The 12,574-nt window shown below is 33.1% G+C and overlaps 1 protein-coding gene across 2 annotated transcripts in view; it reads left to right on the plus strand.

The window, feature by feature from the left end:
* The window catches only part of LOC107450834 (Neprilysin 3), a 71,018-nt gene extending 65,171 nt beyond the window's left edge, over positions 1-5,847 (plus strand). For both annotated transcript variants that reach the window (XM_043048292.2, XM_043048293.2), the window contains one exon: positions 4,259-5,847. The gene's annotated coding sequence lies outside the window, so the exon portion shown is untranslated. The remainder of the gene's footprint in view (positions 1-4,258) is intronic.
* Positions 5,848-12,574: the final 6,727 nt, after the last annotated feature.

A 12,574-nucleotide genomic window follows, 5' to 3' on the forward strand; every position in this document is an offset into this window, starting at 1 on the left:
CCGGACCCTTCACAAAATGATTTTTCTTTTAATCGGACCCATCACAAATTTGTTTATCTTCATTATTATTTTGTTAATCGAATAAACCCGTTCCAGGGCAGAAAGCAAGAGGATGTAAACGAATGAAGTTTTGTCTTCGGCAGACGATTCTTCCATTATTCGTCCGAAATTAATATTCTGCGTTCAGCAGTATAGGCTAAATACCAAATATTTGTATGTTGCATCTCTAATTTAGAAGCAGCACTTATTGTTTATTTTTTAAAATTTAATTCTTTTAATTATAATTTTACAGTGTTGAGCAACATCTATGTCTTTACAATTTATAAACTCCTTGAAAAAGTTTTTTTTTGCAATAACGGACCCTATTTGCACAAATTCATAAAAGCGGACCCTGGTTGAAAGAATGTGAGTAATTTTTTCACAATTTCACGAAAAACGGACCTTTCGCAAAATGTTTGGACAGACCCCTGAAGACTAATATTTAACTTTTTTCATTTGCCTAAAATATCTCGGGATAGTAAACTGATGGTAAATTAAATATTTTTTAGTCTTCACCTTAGAACTTGTATATTTTGTTTAGTTTTAGTTCCTGAGATTTTTTATTAAAATTAAAAAAGAGGTTGATTTTTTGCATTTTTTTTCTTTCAAAAAATGGGTAAGGGAAACGATTAAAAAGAGAAAAAATATATTTTGTTGATGCGTTAACAACCTGGATTTGTAAAAATAAACAACACTATTTTGAAAACAAACTTTAAACTTAAGAATGTAGAGTATATGATACAATGCAACATAAATGAAAAGTAATTTTAATTTTACTTGTTAATGAGAACCTTATGTCATCAAAACTGTTCAAATTGGAAACAGTTAACTCTATTGAATCCTGTCTTTTATGCATGTAAAACAGGGTTCCCACGCAATTTCAGAAAGAAAAAAAATTCCGGGTAAATTTCAACGTAAATCTAGACCCTATTTTATCTGTATCATGCAATTTTTCATCAGAAAACTTTGATTCTTTTTTTGTAATGTCAAGTATTAGATTTTCTGTATAAAAAAAATAATAATAATAATGAGGATGGGAACATTTCAGTTTGACTAAAATGTGACATTTTTACCACAAATAATTGCAATAGATGTTAGAATTATTTAACTGATATTATTTAACAATAACTGATTACAGTTAATGATAAATTTAAGACTAGTTATTTTCCAGGTTTTTGAAGAAAAAAATTGCTACTTCCTCTAACTATTCCCTGATATTTGGAGTTAAAAAAAAATTTCCCTAACAATTCCAGGTTTTCCCTGACCCGTTGGATCCCTGATAAAAATTTCAATATAATTGTTAGGATTTATATTTAACAGCATCTCTTTTTCTTTTCTTTTTTTTTACTTTCGACATTAGCTGAAGTGCGAGCTTATAAATAGTGTTTTCTAAACTAGAGAGCTCTGCTAACTTTTGAGTTCCTATATTTCCGGCTGTTTCCAGTGTATTTGGAAGCCATTTGGTGCACAACGTTGCGTTTTGGAACTCTCTTGAGTAGTATATCCTGTACACGTGTATTTGTTACCTTATTTATTATTTGTGTTTAAAAAGAAGAATTATCACTTGAAGACATGTCATTTCACGACGTAGGGATCCTCGTTTGAAAAGAAAAAAAAAGAATCGTTTATAAAACACCTTCTTACCTTGTGATCACCATAACAACTACGAAACTTAAACCTAAATGATAATTTATAAAATAAAATTTAAAAATTACTCTAAAGAAAAATAAATTTCCTTTTAACTACTATAATTTTGATATCTTTATTCAAAATATTTTAAATACTTTAAGTTAGTTTGGCCGATATTGAAGCCCCCATAAACAGGCCTATGCGGTGAAATTTTAGGATCTCATTTTCCAAAACAGATGGCAGCACTTGGAGATTTTATTGCTCATTGATTAGACTTTCCAACACAGATGTCAGCACTTGATTTTTTTCTCTCACAGATTCGGAATTTTTTTATATTTTTACTTTCATTAACTGTAACTTTCATTTTACTTACATGTATTTATATTGTGTTTTGAAGGAGGGCATTTCATTACATGGTTTAAATTTTATGCCTTTTAAGCGTGATTCATTTTCAGGTTATTAGTGCCTTTAAATTGTGGTAGAAAGTTATATTTTTGTCTTTTTGTTAAGGGGCTTCTGGGCACTGTTAGTTTTGGTTTAATCCACTAACAACAGAAAGGCTCCTGTGTGTTTGCAGGCAGTGTGTCCCCTGATGAAGTACTGTTCTGCAAACACACATTTATATTTTGATTTTAATTATTAAGACTTAATTTGTGTTTTATTTTTTTATAAAATGAACTTAATCTCATATGCAATATGCTAACAATATGCTAACGCATGATGGTGCACAGCTTGAGCCAAGAACTAACAATAATAAATAAGTAAAAAGAGGCCAAATCAGAACTGCCAAAAGAGCGAGAGCAACCATGTCATCGCTTTTTTTAACGATGCATCAATAAATAACTAAAACAAATTTTCACTTCAAACTCAACAGATTAACTAAATATCTTATGAATTACAGCAGACTTGAGCCCTGAAATGATATCATTTTATTTCTTTTATTAAAAACAAAACCATCTGTTTGAAACTATCGCCTCGCAGAATGAGCTGTAGTAAGCAGCTGTATACTTTCTAAACGGAAGCAGAAAAGGTCAAGAACTCGAGATTGTTGTTGTTTACTTTTATATTGAAAACACCATTCATTAAATAATGATTTTCGGAGAGATAAGTAAAATTTCTTACGGAGGAATAGTCATTATTTAAATATGAAAAAGTGAGAAAAATTAAAGTTAACACTTCAAGTAACTTATAGTTTATAATAACTTAAAATTACAATAATATAACGGAATTTTGAAAAAAAACTCACGTTAAATTCCTTAAAAAAATGTGGCCCTTTCATCGTGCCAAATTTCAACTTCATGGACGGTTGACTGAATGTAAACAATAACAAGCTTTTTAAAACCGGAAGAAATCTAGAAAGCTTCCGGTGTATCATTCTGCTTACAGAGATGCCAACTGCTCCGGACACGCCAAAATAATTAAAAAAACGGTACATAACTCAAAGTAAATTATCCAAAATTAGACTATTTTTGTTTGCTCTTCAAAGGGCATAGCATGACAAAAGTACCACATAGTGGTGAATTATATAAGTCAACGAATTATTTAGAAATAGTGGTGGATAAAAATCTACTAAATTGAATTTATTAAATCAAGAATCACAGTTCATAAACTTCCACTTTAAAATATATATTTGCTGTCCGGAGCAAGTTGGCATCTCTGTGCTTATGGTATGCTTCCGAGGCGATGCACGAACAGGCTTCATATTCTAAGAAGTTTAATTATTATGATTCGGTTAAAATTTACGCTTAATTTTACCATGCATAAGAATTTTCTGTAATTTATAAATTCTAACAAGCCGTGAGATTAAAACAAATTTAACATCACAGCATAAATAAAGGTTTGCCATGTTTTGAGTGTTATCCTTCATTTGGCTACAGCCAAAGCTCAAATGCGCCATCTGGCGAGAAAACCGGTTCCGTGTCTTGACCCGCCACTTTCCCTCTCCTCCTCCTTTCAGTTGCATAGGAATGTACTACGATATTTTTCTTATTTAAAAATGTTTTTTTTTTTAAATTCCACAGCGCTTTCTTTTGGAAATATGTTCAATGTAGTTTACAGTTCCATGTGGTTTCCCAACTTTAAAGTTTTTAATCTATATGAATATCAAAACAGAAACTAACGTACTTCTTTCTTTTATGACTGTCCATACGCTAATGGTGAAAGCTTGTGAAGTGTTGCCATAGGTTGAGAGTTCTGTTCTACGCTAAATGTAGCTCATTTAAATCATCAATATTTGTGTAAAATAGCACCATCGGTTTTTTTTAGGGGGACCCGGGGTAGCATCATAGCAAGTTTTCGGAGTCTTCCGAATTCCTGTGTTGTTTGTTTTGTTGAAAGTTAGGTTAAAAGTAAGCGTTATATTGTAAATACTACAAGCATAATAATATTGGAGGGTGCATGTTCCAAGCTTAGGCGTAAAAAGCAGTCGGAAGTTGTAACCCGGAAGTTTACGACGCATTTCAACTCCTAGCGTCATCTGCGCTTAGCTTTGCATCCGTAGTTGCCATTTCTGAAGATTGTTACTACTAGTCTGTTTTACTATTGTCCGAATGAATTTGTTCTCATTTAACTATTCTTCCTTACGTTTCAGGAACCAAAAGAAAGGTTATTGGATCGTTTTACTTCCAGTGGTTCACTCTCGACATTTTCTACAAAAGAGCATCGCACAGAGCATCATTTCAAAATGCCAAAAATGAAAGAACAAATTTCTTAACATTTATGCAGGAACTTGTGATTATTCCATTCTATTTTGTTTTTTAATGTCATCTTCTTTATTCAAGTGGATTATTCGATTCGTTCATTGCATATAACGCCTGCTGCTAAGAATCAACTCTTGCTATCATTTACAACTTACAATGGGTCTCATTTATTCTGATCTCAGGGTTGTCACTCAAATCTGAAGAAGCTGTGTTTCCCCTGTACAAAATATTCAGTGAAAACACACAATCACTGTGTGCTCTTGTATTGGGCTAATTATACTAGTTAGAATGGAAGATGGGACATACTTAAATAATGTTATTTTAAATGAAATAGTTTAGTATAGCATCCTTCAATATCCTGCAGGTGAGTGGTCACCATTTCTTAAAAGAAGAAACCCTGTATTTTCCCAGTTTGTGAAGAAAAGGACTCCCCGTTATTTATCTCTGTGGAGTGGCAACCCTGATACATGTTTTGTTCCTAATTTATTACTTAAAAGTAGAAGATAAATGTGATACTGTTTCTTGTTCAGGAAGCTTTTTTATTTCTGTTTTGTGTTCTGCCATTTGTTTTGTTTTTAAGTATAGTATTGTAATTATATATGTTGTGTTTGTACTTCACTAGGCTGTGAAAAAATAATCATCAGCTACTACAGTCGAGCTCATTTATTGCTAAATCTAATTGAAGTGTGTGTATAATAAAGATATTTATGGATACCGTACAATTACAAAATGTATCTGAATCTTCATTGATTGATGAAGTGGAGTTATCCGAGTTAATGTGAACTCTCACTCGGTGAAAGCAGAGAGTATAAAAAAGGAAGATCTTTCTTTGCGAGATGGTTTTATTTCGGTTCGTTCATTTAATCAGTCTTAATGATGACAAAAGACTTTTCATAATACGTATATATATCAGTTTTAATATTCTTGATCTTCCTATGGACTGTTTGAACCGTCTTACTCCCACTGAGATCCACTCCCTGGGAAAACATAGTTTGCTTCCAGTGTGGTGCCGCACTCCATCCCATCAGTGGTATGCTGCCAACAGCCCTGGCCTATCATTAACATGCAGAGGCCCTCGGCCTTTCCTATCTGCCATGGCCAGATTTCGTAGTGGCCATCTTAAGTGTTTAAGGTTTCAAAATGGGGAAAAGACTTTCCAACCTTGCTCCTGCTCACAACCTGCTAGTCCTGATCACCTTCTTTTTTGCCTTGGCGCTTCTTATAAGCAGCTGCTGGTTGATCGGGACTTTCTGCAGATATATGGGGAACTGACGCGACGGGGCATTCTGGACCTGGTCTAGGCTTTCCTTTTCCAGGGGGATGTGTAACAACAACAACAATATTCTTGATTATATATATTTAAAAATAAATATGAAAATATACTTAAGCTACATAACATACAACTTCCAGAGCTCCCTTCCTGTCTATACTCTTTCAGCATTCAATCTATCTTAGAAATCCTTTTTCTCACCAAAAGAAAGTCCTTCGCTGCACCCCCACTCTCGGGGGATGACACTTCAGGTGAGGGGCCAATCAAATGCGTGGGAGAGGAATCCTGACAGTATAAATGTAATATGAATAGGTATAAATGTTGGAATGACATACATTTGCAGGCTTGTGTGTTCAATTTAGGCTTATAAACCTTTTTCAATAGAGGGGCAGATAGCGCATTACAGAAGATACATTGAGGGTAACAGCGTTTGGCGGATGATACCGCTCGGGCATGGTGTCCTCTAAATATAATAGGGTGGCTGTCTTAACACAGGTTCGATACTCATCATTTCAGTGGGTGGATAAAATGAATGCTAAACACCCAACAGGAACATCTGCGCCCCCCAGAGCCTCAAGAATAGTAGGCCCTCTATGAGGCTGTCGTGCCACTGAGTTTAGTTTATAAATGTAATATATTTAACAAATGCAAAATTTATACCACATACAATTCATATTATAAATGAAAATTAAAAAGAACATACTTTTCGAGAATTAAAGAGTTTTTACTTTAGAGTTTAAAAGACCTTAATCGTTTTACATGATACTTTTCTGCTGTAATGCTTTCATTGAAAACAGGATGGCCTCTTGTTCTATAATAAATTCAATAGCACTTTCGTTAGTCCATCCGTATGGTTACACATATGTTGATTTTCATCATTTTCGTTAGTAACGATCATTTCACGAGGTTGCACAAAATTGTGCCATTATGTACATCATTATCAAATGACAGCAGTCAAATTGACTATCAGCAGTCAAAATGACTTCCTTGGGCAATCTAGTGTTAAAGCAGAAATTCGGATAATTCTACTGTCATTAAAAATGAAGATTCGAATACATCTTGTGAATAGATTTGTTTCTGAAAATTCAGACTTTTTCAGTCCTTGCAATAAATGAATTCGACTGTATTGTAATAAATTAGTTACTTTAAATGCTGCAGCGAACTTAAAATAAAAAATAATAATAATGGGTCCATGCAATCAAATCACATAGCTTGGGGAAAAAAGCTTTTGTGAGTGTTTGAAAAAAATCTATTTTGTCCGTTTCTGATGTTGACCATATTCTTAATACTAATGTTTCATTGTCTTAGTTATATATACAGTCACTAGCTGAATTATTATAGGCACTCTATAAGATTCCATGAAAAATCTTAACTATGAGGTGATACTATACAGCTTTATTGTTTTTACACAGCTGAAACCGGTTTACGTTAGTGTATCAATGGGTTAACATCGTAATGCAATACGTTAAAAATAAATACAAATAGGAAGTATATATTAAAAACCCATTAACATGTATGTTTAAACATAAAAGTATTGCCTTTAAACTCGTGCAAATCATGTCATTATTAAAACACTACAGTGCGTCTGATAATTGGATCACATTATTATACTATACTCATATAATGCTTGATATAAAAAATATTCTATATTTCTATAATATATCGTCAAATTTATATTATATATCGTTTATATCGGTCAAACTATTATAATAAAATACCTGATACAATAAATATTCTATATTTATGTAATATATTGTCTAATGTGTCCAATCGTTGAATTTATATTATATATCGTCTCATTTAACGAATACGATAACAAGTGCAAACTGGTTTCAGTTACATAAAAACATTAAAGCTGTATAGAGTATCACCTGATATTTAAAATTTTACATAGAATCTTAGAGTGCCCCTAATAATTTGGCAAAGGATTGTAGGTAGATATGATTGGATAGCTGTTTTAAAGTTTGTGCACTGAACAATATGATACACGTTGTTTCTTTGTTTCAAATTCAAATTTTTTTTTTAAGACTTTTTTTTCAAAGAAACTCTGAACTATGTTTCTGTGCGCATAGCTATTGCTAAAACACGTTTAAATTTGATGCCTAATGTTAAAGTATAGAAATAATTTCTATTATGCATAAAGAATGTTCTGAAATTAGTTCACACATCACAGTTCCTCAATTTCATTTTAAAACTTAGTACAGAAAATTTAACCGAGTATCAAAAAGTGCCTTACTTTTATTTTAAAAGCAATTCGACATTTAAAATTCGAAGACAATAAGAAAAATCAGTCATTTATAAATGAATGGTGGGCTGAATTTTGAAATCTTCTGCTGTATCCCTCCACCGATGCTTATGTTTACGAGACCGATGTGTGAACAGTCTTAATATTTTAGNATCAAAATTGTGATGCATGTCTTCGGATCATCCACCGGGATGTTTCCCAGACCGACGCCAATAGCCCACTGTGCAGCTCTAGTGCGACGTAAATTATCAACAACAACTTTCGTCAGAGCTTCCGGTCATTTACAAAATCTAACTATTTGTGACCCTAAACCAAATATAAGAAAATTAATATCGCAACATGAATAAGGTTGGCCCTTATTTGGCTGTCATTTTGTAAAATATCACCTTTATTTATTTTTAGGTTTGCATCTTGCATGCTTGTAGTCTTCCTAATTCATATGTGTTTTTTTTCCTTCGTTGAAATTTAAATTGAAAAAATGCGTTATAATGTAAATTTGCGTTATACTGTAAATACAAGTAAAGTAATATTTGATCTCACCCTTCTTCAAGCTTAGGCGTAAAAATCAATGGGAAACAGTAACCCGGAAGTCTTTCGATGAATTTCAACCCCTAGCACCATCTGTGCTCCACAGTGCTGGCGTAAAATATCCTCAGTGGCAGACGGATCATGGGTGAGAGTCCCCTTGCCATCATCGTGGGAGGTTTTCCTCTCCATGTAACGCAAATGCAGGTTAGTTCCATCAAAAAGTCCTCCAAGGAGGAAAATTTCTTCCAGGAGTTGTTCCCTTGTCTTCCGGATTGGGTTCAAAATGACAAGGCTACATTGTACATGAGTAGTTGTCAACCCAAAATTGGGTCGACTGTTATAAAATAAAACCATCCGTAATAAAAGAAAATCTATTTAATAAAAAAAAACTGTAAAAATATATTTTTTCTCTCTTAAAAAAAATTGCATCCATTAGCAGCTGTTTTAAAAAAAAATTTACTGCAGTCAGTAGGACTGACTTTAAATTTAGATTTTTAACCATTCGTTCATTGAAAATCTGTATTAATAAAATATCAGTATTAACAGTTCACTAAAAAAAATAAAAAAAAAGGTAAATAATGAAACGTCTAAATTTTTTGCTACTATTAAACATTTCCGTGTCTTTTTTTTCTTTTAAGACCTGAACAAAGAAATTCTGAATAAAGAGATTTTAGAGAATTTTAAAATTTCGTGGTGCAGCATTTTTATAATATCCAAGACTATTTTTTTTTTAAAGCATAAATGAGTTAAAGTAAAAACGTTAACAAATGACTGTCCATATTGGTGCAACTACTTAGCGGAGCAAACATATTTTCAGACAATTGATCTTTTACACTTTGGTAATAGTTGTCATTCAAATCTGGAAAGAAAAAAAAAATTCTACTTGTTTTCCCTGTACGTATTATACACACTATATTAAGAGGAAACACAGCAATTACTGTGCTCTTGTGTGAGCTATATTGGGCTAACTATATTTATTAGTTTTAATTGCAGGAAAAACAGCTGCAGCTGAACATACTTAAATAATGCTATAGTAAATGAAATAGTTCAATATAGCTGAAATATCATCATTAAATATTTCATAGATTGCACTTTGAGTCGTCACCCTTTCTTAAAAGACAAAATTCCCTGTATTGTCCACGTTTCTAAATAAAAAACAAAAAATTCCCATTTATTTTAGTTGATCCCTGTATTTTCCTATGAAGTGACAACCCTGAGTCTATGGAACACTTGAAGAATTTGGATTTCGTTGACCATAAGAACAAACCCGTAGATTAATATAAGGGAGTTATTTTAGTTTTGAAAGGGAAAAAGAAGTGTCTTTTATAAACAACCTCCTGATGTTTCTATACACGGTTTTACCAAGCTCATCTTTTCATATCAGAATATTTAACACTCTGATTTCAGTGAAAGTTGTAATAAAAAATAATGATTGCAAAAATGTATCAACAGGGTCTCCAATCATATCTGTAAAAAAAATTTCCCTGTTTTTTCCCTGCGCATAATATAAACAATGAGGAAACACACATTTACTGTGCTTTTGTGCTGAACTTTTTGTTGCTGAAAAAACTTGGAGAAATGAGGAACAGCTCGACATAAAACAAATAATGCTATAATAAATTAAATAATTTAATACAGCTTAACAATCATTTTTATATATCTGATAGAATACGTTTTGAGAGATCTGCATTTTTAAAAAGAAAAAAAATTCCCAGGTTTTCCCCAATTCGGGAGAAAAATTCCCCGCATTATCCCTGTTACTTAAAGAAATTTTTAAATGCCCTGTATTTTTCAGGTTTTCCCTGTGAAGTGGAAACCTTGTATCAGTATATTTTCTCTAAAGTTGACATCCAACAACTCATCATTATCTTCTGTGCACAAGCTTTATTCTTATATATTTTTCTCCAAAAGAATGTGTAATTAAGAATATTTTCTATAAAAAAAAATTATCTTTTAAAAGTGTGTGTGTGTCTGTAAGATAAAAAGGAATGTCATTTTATAAAAATACTCCAAAACTATGAACATAGTTTCTATTTGAATTGCACTCATAAATATTTCAACTAAAAAGGAATGATTATTTTGAATGCATGCCTTAAATTTTGTTTAATTATTATTTCCGTAAAATCATAGAATGGCCTACTTCTTGGCGATTTTTTAAAACCTCGTCAAAATGACGATAATTACTGGAATCAACGTTGCTTTTTGAATGTTAAAAAAGAAAAGAGCATTTAAACTATTTTCAACTGGTACCGCACAAAAAAAATTAAATTACGGTTAAAAAAATTATATAATAACGATTTTAACAGCATCAATGGCGATAAAATAAACCCTTTTACATCTTTTCTAACGAAATCCAACTTTCGCGTAAGTATACATATCAAATAACCAATCAGTTTTACGAATTTTTGGTGACGTTCAAAACAATTTCCCCAAAATATCTTCCGGAAACCTAGTTTGGCGAGATTTTAAAAAAAATCACCAAGAGGTGGGCTCTTCTAAGATTCACTCATTGCTTCAAAAGAAATATGTTTTTTGTTAAAGTTGTGAAAACAAATTGTAACCATGTTCAGTATTTAAAAAGTGGTACTATCTTTGTGTAGAAAGTTTTCTCGGTGATGCCAAAACTTGCTTCTAAAATGTTATAAATAAATCCAGCAAATATGAGCTTATGAAGGTCGTATTTTCTAAAATGTAATTTTCTTTTAAACGCTTATTCCATAAGAATTAAAGAATTTTGACACGAAGATTACCTTATTCTGGAAGATATACATGGGATTTCAAATTGATATATATATATAGATTGTATAATATTATATATACATACATATAAGTCTATGTAATAAAGATGTTGTTTAAACGTTGATGTTTTGCTTATTTATAATTCACTGTCACAAAACAATGATTTTTAGTCATTGAAACAACTCTTCAGAATTTCTAGTCCCGCAGTGGACTGATTGTTAAAGACACGTTTCCCAACCGATAAATCGTTAAGACCGAAGTCAAGCATCACTGGCTGCGGTCGGTGTGCGGGGGAGGAGTGACCACTTGAATTAGTCTGCGTAGGGATCGAGGGTGTGCAGTATGGGTCCTCGTTTAACTGTTCTTCCGTAAAGTGCTCGACTTCGCGTGCAGGTCGGCGGGCTACCGAAGCAAGGGATCAAAATGGTGATGGCATGTCCTTCGATCATCCTCAGGGATGTTTCCCAGACAGTCGCAAATAGCCCATTGTGCAGCTCTAGTGCGACGTAAATGAACTACAACAACATCAGAATTTCTAATGGGGAGATTCCCATATTATGATCTATTGCAGAATTATCGCTAAGTCTTGGCAACTTCCCGGCAGCGGCTCGCAAGAGACTAAAATAATAATAATAAAAGGGACCCACTCGAAAGGTATAACTCGTATCCATCCACGGTCTAACATCTACGGATTTTTTTTTTCTTTCTTTTTTTAAATTGTAAGTTTAAAATGTATTTGGAACCTTGGAGATTGTGATAGATCAAGGAACGGAAATATCTCCTTTCTAATTATAATTGTTAAGCAACTTGTCAAGTTAATTTCTGATGTATCCCTCCGCTTATGTTACGCTTACGATAGGCGATGTGTAAACAGGCTCAATATTCTGGGAAGTTTTAGTGTCTTGATGTGTGTGAAATTCTACCACTGGATTCGCAACCCCCCCCCCAATCATTGGGAAGCCAGGGTCCATTATTTTGATAAAATATTTTTGTTTCGTTTCTGTCTTCTACTCTTTTTTAATGTCTCAAAATCATATGTTGGTTTCCTTACCACCAATAAACACCTGGACTCGTATCACCCCCAGGTTCTATTCCAGGACCAGCCTCTTTCCCACGTTAATCATCCAAAGTACTTGGGCTTCGTCTTGGATCAGGAGATCACGAGCAACGGGCACATACTAAATCTGGTCAACAAGAGCCGCAAGAGACTAAATCTTCTCAAGTACATCTCTGGTAGAGACTGGGGCGCTGATGCCAAAACGCTCAGGACAACATACATTACACTTATTAGGCCTATCCTAGAGTATGGGTTCCCAATCTACTTCTGTGCCTCACCATCTAACCTCCATCATTTAGAAAGAGTGCAATTGAGTGCGGCTCGCATTATAACAGGGCCTGAGAAATAGCTGCCCAAACGATACGAGG

The sequence above is a fragment of the Parasteatoda tepidariorum genome, chromosome 8 (genome assembly GCF_043381705.1).
Source record: "Parasteatoda tepidariorum isolate YZ-2023 chromosome 8, CAS_Ptep_4.0, whole genome shotgun sequence".
Taxonomy (NCBI): domain Eukaryota; kingdom Metazoa; phylum Arthropoda; class Arachnida; order Araneae; family Theridiidae; genus Parasteatoda; species Parasteatoda tepidariorum.